This window comes from Ambystoma mexicanum, chromosome 8, assembly GCF_040938575.1.
Source record: "Ambystoma mexicanum isolate Mex_15411 chromosome 8, UKY_AmexF1_1, whole genome shotgun sequence".
NCBI classification, from domain to species: Eukaryota; Metazoa; Chordata; class Amphibia; order Caudata; family Ambystomatidae; genus Ambystoma; species Ambystoma mexicanum.
The window spans coordinates 131,997,855-132,012,199 of record NC_090929.1 but is presented as its reverse complement, the minus strand read 5'-3'; the positions used below and the strand labels follow the sequence as shown (position 1 = coordinate 132,012,199).

General features: G+C 46.0%; 1 long non-coding RNA gene across 2 annotated transcripts in view; it reads left to right on the top strand.

Annotated features, from left to right (window-relative positions):
- The window catches only part of LOC138471704 (uncharacterized), a 57,166-nt gene extending 48,459 nt beyond the window's left edge, over positions 1-8,707 (top strand). For both annotated transcript variants that reach the window (XR_011268494.1, XR_011268495.1), the window contains exon 3: positions 8,356-8,707. This is a non-coding gene — a long non-coding RNA (uncharacterized lncRNA). The remainder of the gene's footprint in view (positions 1-8,355) is intronic.
- The last annotated feature ends 5,638 nt before the right edge of the window (positions 8,708-14,345 follow it).

Sequence of the window (14,345 nt, the reverse complement as noted above, 5' to 3'; positions counted from 1 at the left end):
ATGCTGAGCTTTGGAGGAGCAACAGTACTTCGGTCCCTCGATTCATTTGGAGAGGGCAGTGGAAGGGCTAAGAACTCGGATCCAGAAGGACCATCAAGTAGTTCATCGGAATGTGCAAACAAAGAGGCAATCGCTGGAAGGTTTAGAATCAATCTTAAACCCCTGGCATTGCTCTGGGCAGCCCTCCAGACCATCTTTCATCCCCTGCCAAGCCATTACAAAACGGGAAAGACCATATGCAAACCAGGCTTTGTGCCACCCCCATGGGAATGTGAGCAGAAGCAGCCGGATGGAAGACCCAATAACGGACCCGAGACAGAGAACTGCACCCTGTTTGGGCTGAAGTAAGGCAGGGAAAGGGGTTAGACGGTGATCCCCAAGCGCTTCCATCAAACGGAATAACACAGGCAAATGGTTAAGTATTCTCAGGGATTGCTTGTATGGGGTTAGCAGCTAGTGAAGCACTCAGACGGTGGAAGGCTGGTGGATACCAAGAACAAACAGGCGAACAGGGTGTGTACAGCCTATGTTAATATTCCTATTGAGCGCGGCATAAGACCGCTAGGAATCCCTCTTGAAACATTGTTACACTGGAGTCAGGAGGGCATCACCGGAAAAATGGGCTCCGCTGGAGAAGAGGAAACTAACTTCCTCCGATTCCGCCTAGAACTCCACTTCCTGAAACTAAAAAGCACAAGAAATCTTCACATAAGATTACAACAACAAACACTTTAAGGAAATTGTGAAAAGTCTTGAAAGGAAAACCCCTCATAAGAAAAAGAAGAAAGGACAGGAAAATAAGCTCCTTTCTTCCTCTCCCCACTCATCCAATTCCTGGGACTGATTCCTCACCTGAAAGTAAGCATGGCTGGGAAAATACCTGTGGTGGGGCTTTCACAAGTAGCTTAGAGAATGGCGCTTCATACAGTGGACACCACTAATCCATCCGCAGAAGCAAGGATTAGACCATTTACACACATGGAAGAATTTGGGATGTTGCTGAACGCAGACATTACAATTTTAAATTTTGGGAATGGAAGAAATCTGTGCATGGCGATGCAAGATTCATGTCCATATTATATCCACTGAAGGGCGAGGACATGTCCATGCCAACAAACATTCGGGTGAACTGTATACTATCAGACTAATAGGGTGTTCCTTAAGGAAGCAGAAGAGGCGGTAAGTGCCCCAACAGAGAATCATGGATTTGGTCCTTAAGAAAGCCTATGTTAGGGGGTCCACTTGTTCCTCAGAGGAAAGCACCGACGTTTCCTACACCTCACAGGCTGTCCACGCACTAAAAAGAAGCCAATCAGAGAGGGGTAGACTGCACCCCAATCAATAGATCCATGCAAGATCAAGAGTATTTGCTGTCAGATTTGGCATTTGATGGTGTAAAAGCATCTGTGCTGGCGATAGGAGCAACTATATCGGGCCACAGACACCTCCACATCAGAGACTGGCATACAACGTGCCCACAGGAAAGTGCAGTGCTGAAGCCAAGAGCACACAGAAAACACAGGGTGACAAGCTCTCTTACAGGACATCAAAAAACTATTGAACGAAATGTACCCCACTGTCGTGCATACCATGCCTCCCTTCTTCCTCCTGGGTCCTACTTGGGGTTTGGGATGGACTGTCAATTGAATTGTTTGGTGTGGTAACTGAAAGGCAAAGCCTCCAGATTAGGGCTCTGCCTGCACAATTTGCATTTTCTATGCAACAATCAATGTAATGTAGCTTTACACACCTCGCACGGTTGAAGGCCTTTAACAAGGTGCACATAACAATGGTACGGCCCGAGGGTGAGGTCTATAAAGCTTTTAGAACCCATAGCCAAAACACAAAAAAAGCTTATGAATAAATACATACATTTTTTAAATTATTGTATTTTTGGGGGCCCCGCTGAGGCAGCTTCGAAAAGGGCTACTTGATTTCGTCGCTCCGTGTCCAGAGAAATACTCTCATAAAACAAATCCTTCTATACAGCTCGGCAGGGCATCCGGTGGCAAGGAAGTGGTGCCGGAGTCTGGTGGGGACAACATATCCTACTCCTGAAGCTGCCTGAGCCCAGATGCTGTGACTGTAGGAGTTGCAGCTGACAGCGGGATTCAGGCGCTGAGGCTCCCGCTGTGGAGCTCCTGATTGCTGCGGGCTGAGCCACTGGAGCGAGGTCTGTGCCATCGACCCTGTTGGAGACAGCAGCCGCTCAGAGCCTGTGCATCCTGGGCTTGGTGGATCCTTTTGTGGCGCTGAGCTGGTGGTCGGCGTTGGCTGGTGCACCCTCAATGGGCAGCAATATGCTGCTAGCTCCAGAGGCAGTTTGCTTACATGACCCAACATGCTGCAGCCTGACGGGCTGTCAATTTATTGATAGATCCTGGTCTGCCACTACTCCTGCATGTAGCAGGTGCGCATTTACGTTGGATTCTATGACAAGACAGGAGGCTCATATTATGCATTTCAATCTTTACTCTGAAACCACAGCAGCAAAGAAAAAAAAAAAACTTTTACAAACAAAAAAGTTGTAAAGAACAGAACTAAATAGAGTTCAATGTCAATGTAAGGGAGCTCCCCAATCCATCATGGAGGACAGGTCATGCCCTGCCGGAGATCAATGAGCAGGGACCCTTCCTTATATAAGTCCAATACTCTAAACCCAACTCCTCTTTCTTTGCTGCTGACACCACAGTCCCCCATTTCAGTGTGCCTTACATGTTAGTCAGTTGTTGGCATATGAATACTATGTATATTTATATTATATGGTGTGAGGGCAGTGTTTACTTTATAGTAAGGCTTACTGTTTTCATCTTCAAAAAAATGGGTTTCCTTATGTTAAATGTTACTCGGTATTATTGTGGTATTAATGAGTCACATACGACCGGAGCCTTGTTTATGGGGCTTTACCTTTTGTGAAGCGAGCATTCCGTTTCTAGTGAAACATTTTCTTTCAGTTTATCTAACGCGCACAGGCCGGTTTGAAGCTCTCGCTTCAGGCCGTCACGTGTGGCTTGGTTGCAATTAGCAGAGCTATGTTGTTTTATGACATTTTATTGAGTGGCGCAGGTCTTTTGAAGCCGTTAGCTTCAGACCTCTTGCGCACAGGTTGGTACTTCCTCTCGCCGTCGCGTGCCTTCCAGAAGCTTTTTGCTTCAGACCCGGCATGCGGAGGGAGGTTTTGTTTTAAGTGTCGGCTAACCACCGACCGGCCCCTCCCTCCCCGGACACCTCGCGCGCAGGAGTTAAAAGCTTTGCTTTAATCCTGAGGTGGGGGGGGGGGGGGTGGGGAAGCTGGAGCAGTTTTCCTGTGCCTAGGGGAAAGTGCGGCACATTTCCTTGTATTGTGTTGCTGCCTGCCGTCTAAATGAGACTGCGTTGATCAAACATGGGTAACTGACTCTCTCTAATGCATTAAGAATGCTTAGGTACACAAGGCACGTACCGCACAATTGCACTCATTCATGCAATAGTTACCTAGCAGGGGAGACTCCATAATCACTAAGGTGGTTCTCCCAGCATGAAGCTCATCCATTGCACACTGGATGGGCTGACCCCTGCGATGTCCTCAAATGCAAGCAATGGTGCCTGCGGGTTAGTAGCGCATATAAAGGCTAAATAAATTTAAGTTTAACAAAAGTGAGAGTTTTTTCGTTTTCAAGGAAGCCGAATGTACTTGTTTCCATGAATGAACACACTTCAGTCCCCACGCGCGGCCTGGCAGCAGTTCTGCTTAGGGGCTGCATGTATCATCCATCTCCCTCATGAATTAAATTAAATTAAATTAAGAGAGTGTCTCTTTCACTATTTATGGCAATACAAGAATGTTGCGCCGGAAATCTTTCGGCACAGGTATTATGAGTGATGCTGCCTGAGTTTGAATACAAGGTTTGTTCCTCATGTGCTGCTGGTTTCCACACCCTGCTTGGGTGAGCAGCTTGAAGTGCGCTTGCTCACCGTATTCCTCTATTACAGCAATCCTTTGCCTGCTCGGCTTCAGGCTTTGCCTGAGTTTGAATAAGAGGTTATTTCCTCATGTGCTGCTGGTTTTCACACCCTGGTAGGGTGAGCAGTTTGAGGTACACTTGCTCAGTGTATTCCTCGCTTAAAGTCGGCAACTTTGTTTGTGTGCTGCATATAGCATTGGTGATTACCTTAACTAGCTATGTGCCATAACCTGCTCGGTTTCAGGTTCTGCCTGAATTCTAGTGCGAGGTTACCCCCTCGTGTGCTGCTGATTATCACGCCCTGCTCGGGCGAGCAGTTGGAGGTACACTTGCTCAGTGTAGTCCCCCTTAAGGTCGGCAACTTTTTTTAGGTGCTGCATGTGGCAGTTGTCATTATCTTCCCTGTAGGTGTGCGGTCACCGGCTCGGTGACAGGCTTTGCCGGTGTTCTCCTGCGAGGTGTACCCCTCGTATACTGCTGGTTCCACACCCTGCTGGGGTGAGCAGTTGAGATGCACTTGCTCAGTGTATTTGTTGCTAAACAATATGTTTGAATAAGGCCTGGAACACAGTTGCGTTTTCAGAATTGTCAGTAGCCCGGATAGCTCAGTAGGTATCAACCTCTATAAGGGCTGGGGTTCGGACCCCTGTGACGGCGTAACCCCTCTTCCTTGGATATTTTTTATATTTTATATATTTTTATATATATTTTTATATTATATTATATTATTTATGTAATACTTTAAAGAAAAGAGTGTGTGGAGGTAGTTGTAAACAGACCCATGTGGGGGGCTGTACCTTCCTCTTTAGCCATCACTCTGGTGTTAACCTTTGTCTTTTAGTAAAATTCTGTCGCCCTTTACCTTAGTTAGTTTCAGGGCAACTTAGTCCTCTCCTTAGGTTTTTTGCTTTCCCCAATAACAATTGCTCCACCCAGTACCCGTGATGATTAAGCTGCAGAATTTTTCTCTCGACATTAGGAAGGAAAAATGATGCGTTATACCCCTATTGAGGTCTGCAGGGCTTGATGCTCTCTTTAATGGGTGGCGTGTTTCCCTTACTATTTGTCCCATTCTGACATTCATTATACTATTCGGACTATTGGTGGAAACAAGGTCAGCTCGGGGGGTATCTGTTCAGTTTTGTTGCAAGGCAAGTTGGGCAACCATGTTCTAATTGGATGGAGTGCTTAGAAACACTTGCTGGTATCCGAGGGACGAGTTCCCAAATAATAGCTTTCTGGTTCCTGCCCCATGATTTTCCTCCCAGGGCCTGGCCTATTTTTAGCTAACCGTCTAGCACTGTGTTACAATTTCTCCTCTGCTCGAGGAGTACAAGCAGGTTTCTGTACCCTCTAGAGTTGTTTAGCCTCTTTCTTTATATATCTATTTTTTCTACAGTGCAGCGAATAGAGTGCTGGCTTCAGTTCTGTGCTGAGCCTACTGATGCAGGTTCCTAATTTGGAAGGGTCTAAATCAGTCTTTTCATCCTGCTGAGATCGATGAGTGAACACCTCACACCACACACACCTTTGGTAGTAGTGTTGAGCAACACCGTAATACCTGAGGGTTCGTAGCACTATATATAAGTGATATTTTGCTGTGGGCAATGTATTTTTTCATCTCTTGGAGTAACACCTGATGCTTCCGTTCTCCCTTTTACAGGAGTTCTGGCTCATGATCAGTGCAGACTCGAACTGAGCGGTTCCCTCCCATCAGTTTATTTTCCTTTGCGCTACTTCCTGGTATTTCACTAAGTTAAGCGTATTTTAAGGGTGTAAAGCTGAGCTTTTGTGTGGTCATCAGGGTAGCCTTCTTTGGGTTGCAAGGTTGTTTTCCTTAGATAAGTGGGGTGAGGTTTCTCCTCCTTTGGGAAGGCACAATATCCCTTGGTGGGATAGAGGGGTCTGGGAGTGCTTGTCAAGCGGGGTCTCCTCCTCCCCTGACTCCTCCTCACCTGTTTGGTCAGGTTCTTCCTCCACCCTGACTGAGCTTCTCTTCTTGATCTTCTTCTCTGGCTTCTTCTTCTCCTTTTTTTTGTCGTAAATAGGGCCGCGCTCCCTCGGCCGCCTCCGTGGTCTGAATCTAATGCAGAACCGGAGGTTACCAGAGGAGCACGCCCTAAACGGGGAAAAAGCCGTATAGGCAAAAAACCCTGATGGAATCAAGACCATAGAGATGAGAAGAGCCGAGGTCTTGTCGAAGACTTGCTGAAGCGGGAACGTAGGTCTGCCAATTCCAGCTATGGAACACTCCGGTATGGAATAAGGAGCAGGTTGCTGGATTCAGCGTGTGGGGATACCGCAGGTCTCTTCGTTATCTCTGGCCTCCATGAATAAACCGGCTTAGAGTGTAACAAGCCGAATTATACAGAGTGGTTGAGAGAAGGACTAGAGGAAACACAGATAGGGAATAGATCAGAAAAGATACAGAATTACCCCAACCGCAATAGCGGTTGTACACGGCGGGCCGGGCGAAACGCAAAAGTAAACACTGATAAGGAATACGCGTGTAACGAAGTAAACGCGTAGTGAAAGCTAAGACAGCTTGGATAGATCCCGATCACCTTACCTGAAGACCTGAAAACACCACGAGTGGAAAGGCACAGAAAAAAGGCTAGGAACTATGCTGTATAGAGAAAGCGAGTCACTGAAAGGGACTGGCAGCGCTGGTAGCAATTCGATACAACGCGCCAAGCGCTAGTCTGATCAGCAGGTTATAGAAGTGGGCGGCCATCTTGGAATAGACTAGACCGTTAGGCTTGCTTCTGGCATCCATGTTAGGAGTACCTCCAGCGATGGACAAGCTTCCAGGGCTGGTGCATGACAGTGCTACTCATCTTCCATCCAGGTTATTACGGCCCTCTATCACAAGGCGTTCCAACGTCTCTACATTAACTGTCTCAGAAGGTGTCTGTCAGTGTGATTTCCAGAGGACTGGGATTTATTTAATTAATGACTTGGTTCTCCTAGTCACGTGCATGGCAGGTAGACCCTTTGGGGTTTTTCACAGGAGATTGTTTTGCAGTAGGGTTCCAGCATAGGGTGCTGGGGGTTTCAAGGTTTCTTCAGATTGGCTAGGATAGAGATTAGTCCTCTTCTGGTGCGCAACTGCATTTGAACTGTTTAGTGCCCAGTTTTTTGCAGTTTAGAGGTTTTTTTGCTAAAACTATGGAATTTAGTGGTCCTCCTTTGGTTAGTTTATGATCCTCTAAGGGATTTATCAACCATATAGGAGGGAACAAGGTCCAAACACATCTAAAAGGAGGATCGGATATCATTATAATGGTAGCGATTGGATGTAAGATACATTTTTTCTCCTGGCCAAGTTAGGTCCCTTAAGGGTCAGGTTTTTTGTAAATATATTCCTTTTGTCATGGTAGCAGAATCCTTCTTCAAGAGCTCAGGAGGTCTGCAGGTCTCTGTCTTGGCGGTTTGGCAGGTTAACTTTTCAAGTGGGACCCCTCTCTTCCATTCTGCTTCTGCCTCCAGAAGACATACCTTTCTTAGTATACACATATGTCTGGGGCCATTGTTTGTTAAGTGTATGGCTTTTTAGCTCCGCTCAGGATATGTCGTCCTATTACAGACTAATAAACGACCTTTTTTACTCTCATTTTTCCTTTTATGAGGATTTGTCTTTCCCACTTGGTTCCCCAGTGTGGTTATGTGACAAGCCCTGTTTCTAATACGATTTCTTCCTTTAATGCACGGGATGGAACCTACAAAGCTTTCACCCTTAAGGGGAATTTTTATTTATCTCCAGGAGAGCTAAGTGTTTATCTTCTTTTGTTTACTATCTAGGTTCCCAAAGATGGCATGAATTTAAGTGTTCTAAATGTTGATTGGACAACATGGGAGTTTATTACTCCGATGGTTTCTCTAACCTATTAATAAAGGGAAACTGTGTCCGGGGTTCCTCCCCCCTCTTTAACCAGTTGGTTTTGGTGGCCTATAAGGAACGCTGAAATTGGCACATATTCGAGTTGCTTTCTTGCAGTAGACTTGGCTATGCCTTATAAGACAGTTATGTGGGCAGCCTAGCCTTGAGCAATACTCTTGCGGTCAGCTGATTGATCTAATGAAAGCATTTAAAACATTTTCTTCTCCTATTATTTTATTATATTGTCTCTATTGTATTTAGCAGGTGGTTCTAATGAGATGCAAGGGCTTCGAACTTGCATAATATGAGCCTCCTGTCTTGTCATAGAATGGCTAATCCCCCACACTAACGTGAGATGGGGGTTTAGATTCTATTAAAGACAAGGAGGCGATTATTATCCCACCCACCCACCCTTGATATGATATTATATAATAGTTATGACATGCATGTGCACAGGTGTTTCAAGAAAGAACATTCTTTGGTTTGTTGTTTTTCCCATGCACCCACCCTTCTTTCTTGTTGTTCTTACAGCTACGAGTGGAGATTCTGATCAGCAGTGTGGCTCACAGTTACAAGATGTGGAGTGCGTGGTACGAGAGCTTCGCTGGATTTGCCCTCATCATTTATCATCTGATCTGTGCAGTGGACGTCTGGTTCAAGACAGCTACAGAAAGAGGAGTTGGGTTTAGAGTAATGGACTTATATAAGGAAGGGTCCCTGCTCATTGGTCTCCTGCAGGGCATGACCTGTCCTCCATGATGGATTGGGAAGCTCCCTTACATTGACATTGAACTCTATTTAGTTCTGTTCATTACAACTTTTTTGTTTGTAAAAGTTTTTTTTTTCTTTGCTGCTGGGGTTTCAGAGTAAAGATTGAAATGCATAATAATTGCCTCCTTGTCTTTAATAGAATCTAAACCCCCATCTCACGTTAGTGTGGGGGATTAGCCATTGTGTGCTTTACTTGCTCCTTGATCCACACTGACTAAGTAAAGAAAGTCATTTTTGAGGGGAAACTGGACTACGTGATTTAACAGCCTGGTCCTCTGGCCTGAATTTGTGGCGGCTTGTGCATCTGACTTGCCCGGGACCTCTGGGAGACGGCGGTGGCGAGATAGAAACACGGCTGAGTGCACAGACATGGTTAGGCAGTGACGGGGGCGCTTCTGAGGTACTTTACTTTCATATACATCAATGGGTGCAGTGTTGTAGTAGACTGTCGTGAGACACACTTAAGCCTGATAACGTGTGGTGGGGGTCTGATGAGCCACAAATATTCACATGAATCTTCATGCTGGATCCTGATATTGCTTCATCCTTGATCTTACTACACGTGAGAGATAATCCTGTGCACACCTCTGGACATGACTTGCGGAACCGGGAAACACAAGAAAGGGCCAATGGACTCATTCACAAGCACCCAGGGCTCAAGTCGAGGGTACACGCGGGGGACAAAGTCCACCTACTTTATTCAGAGGGTGGACTCAGTCCCCCCAGCTAAAATGAGAAACATTGAATGTTCTCTTTGAATTTATGAATTAAAGCCGAGCTCGGGGATCAAACTGCGTCGTCCGGTTTGTAGGACGGACACTTCCCCATGGCAATATGTAACCTGATGAAGAATAGCAAACACCTAAAGCTAAAGTGTCGCATTTCGATACTGCAAGTCGCAGGGAAAACATTTACATTGGTTCTTGAAGTTTAAAACATGCACACCTTTTAACATTTTCAAAAAACACTATTAGAAGAAAATATCCTCTCTTGGTTTTGTGTGTGTGTTGATTTTATGAAAGGCAAATGCCATTCGTCCTGTGCAATTTGGGTCGTTATGCAAAGCCAATTTAATGAAATGTGCATACTTCACCTTAATATTATAATTTCTGGCGACGTCACATCTCGTTTGTTCGCGTCTCACCACTTACATTTTTAGGACTTGACCCCTGCATGCACCCCATCGAGAGAGGCCATGGAGACCAAAATTGCTACGGGTGCTCAAGAGAGGGGTCTCCCCTGCACCGCAACATGGATCCATATATGAATATGATGCAAGCCAGATTTTTGCCTTGGTCAATACGAAACTTAACAATATAGTGGCCAACATAAACTCCCTGCGCACTAAACTTGATAGGGAGAGTGGGCGTATCATTACTGTGGATACACGAGTCAGCGACCTCGAAGATACGGTAGGCACCCATGGCCAAAAAGGAGCCACTGGTCGTGCAAGCAAAATTTAGCTAGTTGGAGTTCCGCCCTCATCGCAATAACGTGCAAATTGTGGGGATACCTGAGGAGATGGTCCAGGGGTCAATGAAACAGTTTATAGAGGGCCTATTGAAATCCATCTTCAGTGACACACAGTTTTCAGCGCAGTTCCTGGTGGAGAGAGCACATCAGTCATTGACCCAGCATTCGAAACCAGGAGCGACACAAAGCACAATCATCGCCAGGCTACTAAATTACTGTGATAGAGATCAGATCCTGAAATTGGTGACGTAGCACTTCAGTATGAATTGAACAAAGTACACATTTAACTGGACTTTTCTGCTGGGGTGCATGCCACCAGGAGAACCTACAACCCTGTCAAACATCTGCTGCGCGAGAGGCAGATACAACATTCAATGATGTTCCTGGCTAAACTGCATTTTCAACATGGAGGAAGGGTGCACTTCTTTGAATCTCCTGAAGAAGCTGTGGCGTACATCGAGCAATCAATTCTGATCCTGGGAGGTCGTTGCCTGCATGCTGGGAAGAAAAATCGAGAATCGCCAACACCACAGTCATCCTCAGGTGTATTAACGTTGGACATTGTACTTCAAATTGATTGTGTTGACCTGCTAGGTTGCCTGAGTCGACTCTAAACCGGATGGAGCTGGAACCTAAAGTTAAGTTGTTGTTTACATTGTGCTGCCTAGAGGTCCAAGGAGTTCAGGACACAGGAAATATTGTCAGGGTGAGGTGGATGGTGCGGGCTGGGCGTGGAGTGATGCGGGAGGGGGTTAACAAGTTAACATATTTTACAGACATACAGTTGATTGTTGCACATGAAACAGGCGTGGCTATTGGTGCCACTTGTGAATACACATATGTATATGGCAGGTGACGGGTCAAGTGAGCGGGATCGCCTGTTACTCTATTGACATGCAATGTACAGGGCACATAACCCCAATATGGGCGCAAGATTCCTGCCTATGTGGAAGGGCACGGCCCAAAGAGATGAATGCTCCAGGAAACGAATGCTGTAAGGAGAGTCCCTAAAATATTTGTGCATAAATGGGGCCCCTTGAGGTACTACACTGAGTACTCCTCGCAAGCGAGAGGCGTTCTTACTCTTATTAACCATGCTCTGGAGTTTCAGGTTGCTGACAGTTGTGTGGACCCACTACGTCAGTGTGGGGAGCGGTTGCTGGCACACCTGTACCATTGTTCAATACTTACGGGCCGAACATCGATGACCCAGAGTTTTACCAAAAAATACAAACATACTGTCAAGGGCTGCAGAGGCCCAGATAATCTGGAGAGGGGTAGGGGGGTGGTTCAATACAAACCTAGGTGTTAGACTGGATAGATCATCTGATTCTCCCTCCCCCCATTACTGACCAAGGCAGCACAGTCACTTCAGCAAGTGAGGTTATATTACCCATTGTCTGATGTATGGCGCGACATGAATCCTACTACTAAGGACTATACTTTCTATTCAGTCCATGACTCTGGCTCTATGATAAACTTTTCGTTGCTTGCCTCTGATTGGATGCCAAAGGTAAAGTAACGCAAGCTCTATCCTCGTACTTTGTCCGATCACTCTCCCGTCAGGATGTCTCTGATGGTGGACCAGAGCCCTCGCTCACGCCAATTGTGGAGGATGGCTCCATCCATGTTGAGGGAATCTGATGTGGCGGAGACACCACACAGTAAAATAAGAGTTTTTCGAAACCAATGAGGGGGTCGGTACGACGACACTGAGCGTTATGGGAAGTGTTCAAAGTGTGGATGAGAGGGGTGCCTCTCTCTTTGACGTCGTGAACACTCAGAGGTATTAGGAGTGAACTAAGAGAGGTTGAGGAACACTTGAGAGAACTGGAAAATGAACATCGTAGAACACATCATAAGGCCTTGCTGGGATTGATCAAGGGTAATATTCTGACACTTCTCGAGGTACTGCATATGTCCAAACCAATCAATGCCAGGTGGTAAAGGGAAGATTGCAAGCCAGATCGAAAGCTGGCTAAAATAGCCAGGGCTGGGAGTAGTAGGCTCATCACAGTTATTCAGTGGCAAGATGGCAGAATTCTGACAATGGAAACTGAAACCAATGCGATATTTCATGCATACTACTCGCAATTGTATAAAAATTCCAATGCTGAATCAGAAGTGAGTCTTGAACAATACTTGAATGATGTCGCGTTACCGGCACTGTTGGAGGAGGTATGCCTTGCTTTAGAGCAGCCTAGGATGGTTGAGGAGGTAACTGCAGCTTTGGTGTCGCTGGCATCAGGCGCCTGGATCCGATGGGTTGGGAATAGAACTGTATAAACAATATCAACCGACCCTGGCCTCTAGATTGCTGCAGGTTTGCGCAGAATCTCTGGAGTGTGGTAGGCTTCCACCATCCCTTCAAGAAGCAATAATCACAGTATTACTAAAACCAAACAGACCGCTGCACGATGTGGCCTCATACCTGTCCTTAATTAATTCAGATGAGAAAGTATTTGCCAAGATATTAGCTACCCGTCTTCTGCCACACAGTGAGGGGCTGGAACATCCAGGTCAGTCGGGATTCATTCCCAACAGATCCGCTGCACTGAACCTAGAGAGGTTATTTTGAGTCATATCAGCCCCCAGGCCAGGGCGGTTGCAGCGTCCTTAGATGCCGAGAAGGCCTTTGTGTGTGTCCTGGAAATACTTATTTCATGTGCTTCGTCGCTTCAGATTCTGCCATTATTTTGTTCAGTGTGTCAAGGTTGGCGGGGCGGTAATTCCCCCTTCCACCATTGCCCTTCCCCATTCCCATTTTTGCCCCATAGGGCATAATGGGAATGCTGAAGGTGCTAATTTCGTCTTTAAGGTGCAACAGACTTTTCATACTGATAACCACAAGGTTTATTCGCAGCAACTCGCTGCCAAACTGAAGGTATGGGCTGGTCTGCCAATACCATTCTATGGGAGGCTTTCGCTATTAACCCCTTAAGTGCCAGGCTATTATTGAAGTCTATGTAAAAAGGACGAGTATACTCGTCCTTGGCACTTAGTAATTCCAAAATTGTTGTACTTCTTTGGCAATATCCCGATATGGCGTGGGCGGGTTTTCTTTAATAAAGTTGAGTGAATGGCGACATCACTCCTATGTGGTGTGGGAGGGTCCAGCATCAGCTAGGGTAAAATGACTGTGCATTATGAGCGCGGTGGACTGGCAGCCCCTGATTTTGAGCCCTATTACTTAACTGCACACGGTTTGCTGGAAATTGGTACACCCCTGGATCTGCCTTCAGATTTGAGGTCGGTCATCTTCAGTGATCGATATATTGACTCCTGCACTTTTGATCCGGTTAGGAACACAGTCTATGACTGGGGTTCGACACCTTATAGCAGAGCGGCTGCTTTATGGAACTTCCCTGGCACCCGGCCTTCATTTTATAATGAGATAAGAAGGGCATGGGATGCAGCAGCTGACAATGGGGGATATGTTCCCTGAAGGGTGATGTGTGTCTTTTGAGGACTTAACCAATAAATGAAGGAGCAACCCCATTATGTATTGCTGAACTATCGTATGAAAGCAGCGTTTTGCAGAATGTGTCCCTCCTTTCGAAACGAAGCAGAAACCCATGAATGCATAACAGCGATAGTCACAGGGAATGGGGTTAGGCATATGGTGTCCAAACTGTACAGACTAATTGAAACTCATTCAAAATACAAAAAAACATGATTCAAGAAAAATGGGAGAAGGACTTAGGTCTTCCATTGCATGATGATACATGGAGAAGACTAAAGAGGTTTCTAGGAGGGCTAGACAACGGCTAATACAGTTTAAGGTGCTAAACCAATAGCATTAAAATCCCAGTCAAATTGGCTAGGTTTTCTCCTGAAGTCTGTGGTGACTGTGGCGAATGTGGCAAGACTCGTTCCACACGTATCGGGAATGACCACTGATTTTATCATTTTGGCTGGAGATTGCGGCAATGTCGGGCAACATTTTGGATATCCCGCCAACGCGGATACCACTGAAGTACTTACTGCGGGATATTGGTAAAGTGTCAACAGTCACCCTGGATTTTTTAACACAGCTTGCTTTATCGCAAAGAAATGCATCCTAAGGCACTGGAAATCAAGACTTGCCCCTAAAAGCGATGATTGGTTGTGAGATATGATCTATATCAACGAAAGAGAGGAAAATGTGTCCATGATTGCAACGACTTGTGGTCCCAAGGATATATGGAATCCTCTTAGTGTCTATCTGGCTCGCGCCAAACATAGAGGGGAGAGCGAATAAAAAGGGACCATGAGGGGATGAAATCCATAATGCATGA